Source organism: Camellia sinensis, chromosome 8, assembly GCF_055761805.1.
Source record: "Camellia sinensis isolate YWXY chromosome 8, ASM5576180v1, whole genome shotgun sequence".
Lineage (NCBI taxonomy): Eukaryota > Viridiplantae > Streptophyta > Magnoliopsida > Ericales > Theaceae > Camellia > Camellia sinensis.
Genome location: NC_138968.1, coordinates 32,770,533 through 32,775,768, shown reverse-complemented (window position 1 = coordinate 32,775,768; position 5,236 = coordinate 32,770,533).

Sequence of the window (5,236 nt, the reverse complement as noted above, 5' to 3'; positions counted from 1 at the left end):
AAATTTAAAATGAATACATAATGGTCTTACTAAAGGGTTCACAAAGGTTACGTAATATCAAATGCGGTACCAACTTATAAATGAGACGTAAATTCTCAAACCTATAATTAGGTGGTACGCACAAGTTACATTTGATGGGAAAGTTCCAAATTCAAATAAATTTAACAAATAAATTTAATAAAATTATAGTTACAAATAATTTTATGTGACGATTTTTTGCATATGTCGTTAAATATTTACAATTAGTGACTTTTTTTTATCACAATTTTTATAAATTGTCGTTCAGACTTACAATTAGTGACGTTTTTGTATAATGAAATTTTCAAACTGTCGCTGAAAATTAAACATGTGAAATACATTTTTGTTGTGCGCAAATAAGATAACGAGAATTACATATAAAAAAAATAAAAAATGAATGAAAACAAAATTTCAAATATAATGCAAAATTATTTGTTTAATTGTACATAGAATTTTATGTTTATTAATTCAAAACCAATTCAACAAACTTTTTAAATACATACAATTTTGTCAACATTAAATTCAAAATATTTGATACTGAAAAATATTTATTCAATATGAATAACACAGAAATAGTGCAAATTATTTAACAAATTCTGTATTTTTTTTAACTTCTATAACCCACGTACAGATGTTTTTTTATCAAATTTTGTTACCCATGTAGAAAAGTTTTTTTATTAAATATTTTAAGTCACAATTTGTTTATATTAAATATGAAGAACGCATAAATAGTGCATACTAAAAAACAAATGCTTTTTTTTTTTTTAACAAATTTTGTAACCCAGGTAGAATTGTTTTTTTTTTTTTTTGTCAAACTCTGTAACCCATTATATACAAATGTTTGTTTATTAAATATTTTAATTCATAATTTTTTTTAATTCAAAATATAATTTGTAACGCCCTCAAATTTAGATATAATTTATTCATTCACTAGTTCCACGAACATAAAGAAAAGAGTACATTTTCATTCATCAGAGTCTCCTCTACAAAAATATTACATGTTGCCAGCAAAATATATGCCCTACGGGCTTACAGCTTTCCAAGTTATCACTTGATTACAACAAAAGAAGAGTTCTAACTTAATACATGAAAAATCCCTTGGCTTGAGTATACATTTAATTAACAAAACCAAATATCAAAAGGGAGTCTTCAACTCCTAAACCTCCCAAGCTAAGACCTTGGAGGCAGCATATCACCTGTACTTGAAAAATGGTGTCTCAAGTAGGGTGAGTCAATGTCCAGTAGAGATATGCTAAATAACATATGAGAATTAACTAAAACATTAGCATTTGATAAATGTTTAACACTTATGAACCATCACAAACCTTTTCAGTAATCAATTAACATTGATACCCACATTTCAATTTACTTCTAGTCATTACCCAAGTCAATTCATTGACACAATTCATTATCATATAAACAATTCAAAATAAGACTGCAACTCATTCATGAACACTTCAATCATAAACATCATTCATACACTTCCACAACCTGTCATTTCACGGAACTACGTCCGAGGGAACCGACACCCAAATATAAATAATATTTCGGGACTTTCACCCTGGACACTTCGACCAACTTAATTATCCATAGAGTCCATCCTCTATCCCCTCCCAAACAATGAAGTACATCCCCTATCTCCTCCCAAACAACAATACATATACAATGTATTTAAACACATTGTCATATACAATGACCAATTCAATCACATATACAATGCTTACATCCCACCGTCATATTCAATGACATATTCCAATTGATTAGTTTCGATTTACCTAATCATCACGCATTTTCTACAACAATCATGGCTATCTTCCACCGATAGCCCAAAATAGTTATTTCTAAACAGATAAATAAATCTATCAAACAGATAATTTATTAACTTTTTCATAGGTGAGTGATTTATCAATCTAACTACACCATTCATTCCCATTTTCCTTCAATTTCATGATTCTCAAACCAATTTCATATTTCCGCATTGTTTTCATTATTTACACAAATAATTTACACAATTCAATTTAGGGCATCATCCCCCCTTGCTCAAGTATTGCACCCAAGGCCATACTTCACCCATTATACACAAACAACCCCATTTTCAAGGTCTCAATACATATAGAACCCAAAATAGGAAATCCCTCTTTTAAATATCAAAACCCTAACCTTAACTTTATCCAAATCTTCCACAAACCCACCATTTATACAAAATGACTAATACTTATGTTAAAACCCATATAGGAGAGTACAATATGCCTACCTCAAGAGGAGTAGATGAGCCAAGCAAGAGACGAACTCCAAAGATGACGAAATCAACTTCTACTCAGATGAAAATGGAGATCTTGAGAAGCTCCAACTTTTTATCAAAGCAATGAGGGTGAGAAGATCACTAGATCTAGGTTAAAATATAGAAAGAGGGAGTGTTTTAGAGAGAGAAGCTCTCAACTTAGGGTTTTAGAAAGTTTTAGAGAGAGAAAGGACAGAAAAAGTGATTTAAAATGTCACTTTTGCGATCTGATATACGTACAGTCCGCTCAAGCAGAGAATTTGACGCTCGAGCGTTAGACACAAAAACTCGACCCGCTCGAGCGTAACAAAGGCCGCTCGAGCGCCAAGACACAACAGTAAGGCACTACCCGCTTGAGCGTAATGACACCCGCTCGAGCGTAGAATACACTCGTCCAGTTTTTTTACAGACTTTAGACAGTCGCTCGAGCACCATAGGGGCCGCTCGAGCTCAAACGCCGCTCGAGCGTGAAAAACACTTCTGCAATATTTTTGCAGACGCACAAGGTATTGAAGAATTGCAAACCCCGCTCAAGCGCAAAAGGACCCGCTCGAGCGGAAGACCAAAATTCTGGGCAACAAGGTTTTAGATCAACAACCAACCAACCTATTCTGAACACGCCCAAGACATCCCAAAACTCAAATTCAAAGAGTAAGAGGAAGAAGAGACATAACAATAACATTAAACCACAAGACCCAAGTCTGAAACACCATAAAAGTCGAGTTAGAAACCGGGATTGCTATATAATTCAAATTAGTGTTAGCCAGCCAAGAATGTTGTTGTCCAGCCAAAGTTGTTTTTAAGTAAGAGGTTAATTTTTGGCCGGCCAACAATGTTGTTGTTTGGCACTGCACTATAAATAATGTATTGCTAAGTTGTATCAGATTCAACACATTAGTGTCAGATGGGAATTGGCGGTGGCCAACCAAGAGAGAGAGAGAGAGAGAGAGAGAGAGAGAAAAGAAAGATAAAGAGATGGAATCTAAGACAGTGCAGTGGGGTGGGCCCAGTACACTTTTAACTTATTTTATATTTTATTTATTATTTATATACATATATATATTCTTAACACACTATAACACATCCATTATATCTCCATTCATGCACTAAATTAACAAACTCGTAACAAAGATTTTTGGGTCCTACTTTTATCACTTGTTTTGTCATATGCCACACAATGTAACAAACATTTTTAATACATCCATTGTGGATGCACGGTTATACCACCATTTATTCTATTATGCAAGCATCACCAACCCCACAGGAAATTGTATGTACTGAGGTCAAACTTCATTAATTACAAAAAATAGTACATACTACTAAAAACAAAACAAAAAAATATAAAATTAAAAAAAAAAGGTGCTTACATCCATGATAAAAATTATTTAGTCAGGAGACAGTACAAGTACATTAGTAAAAAAGGTAATTAGAAAAAAAAAAGTAGTACAACAAACACAACAATTAAAAAAATAGTAAGTAGAAGTACATTTTCAAAACAACAAAGTACAACAGATGAGGAATACATCTACTCGCTCATCCAAACACGTCAAACGTCACTGTCAGGTGGTGGTGGAGGTTGAGGGAAGTAGTGATGGCAGAGCTGATTGACTCGATGGTCAATTAGATCTAAGTGATTGCTTGTCACTTCATGATGACCTTCAGTGTCCACACGAAACTCACCAAATTGTTGAATTAGTAAGTTTTGAGCGGCAACAAATGCATCGAACTAATTATCCATTTGTTGTTCTCACTGAACGCGCTATTGCGTCATTCTTGTTCCATCGCTAAATAATCATTCCAGTATTGCGGTTGTTCAATTTGTGGCATGGCATTGTCATGGGGGTCTTCAGGAGCATCATCTATTGGCGCATTTGAAACATGTAGAGATTCCAATAAGTTTTCAGCGCCACCAGCTCGGATAAGTGTGTACTCTAAAATCGGTGAAGTGATTTTCATCTCTACTTCGCCTACAATTCTAACATGAAAAGCTTTGAAAATCTTGGTTAACAGAGCTCTAAAAAACTAGTGACCGGCCACTGAAAGTACCAAGATTTGCAACCACCATTTCCTTTAGTAATATGTAGCATAAATCCAATTTATGTCCAACTTCAAAACAATTTAACAAATAAAAAATTGGAACCGCATCAAAATGTCTTTTTTTTGCAGTGACATTTTCTACAATAAATCGGTGGAGAATACGAAGGTGGGGTTTCAAATGTCTTGCTTTAAATTACTGCCAGTAAATCACCTCTCACAAATTGTAGTATAAACTTCAGTTATATAATCAACAATGTTAACCAGGTTAGACTCACTCTGAAAATGGATTTTTAAATCCCTTGGCTGGACTCCAATAATTTGTGCCAAAGTGTGGCCAAAGTGTGGCTGTTCAATGTGATTATTTTACCTTTGACATAAGATGTTAGACTATTCTCTCCAACTGCTCCTTTAGTATGTCTCAAGTGAACATAAAATAAATACACAAGACGTAAATATACCTTTTGTGGTAAATTGATTAAATTTAGCCACCCTATCGTCTCAAGTTTGTTCACTAACAGAGGATTAGATTGACGAGGGAGATTTATCCTTCTCTCGGTGACAATTGGTTGGTTGCAAAATTGTGCAAAAGCTTGTCCATGATTGTAAGTGAGAAAATCAATAGTTGGATAAGCCTGTTGTTGCTATTGTTGGTGTGGTGGAGGGTTAGAGGTTTCGCCATGTTTTGGTCTTGCTCTTTTTGTTTTAGGCATGACTTCTGAAGGTAAACAAAATGATAGCAAAAGGTATGGAAGGTTTCGACTGCTGCTGTGAGGAAATGGTGTGCAAAAGGTAAGCAACAAGATAGCCAGAATGAAGCCTCAGGTTGAGCCTTGCTGAAAGGTGTGAAAAGGTGGAGCTGGTTGACCGGCTGGAAGACCCCCCGATTGATCGCCCGATCGT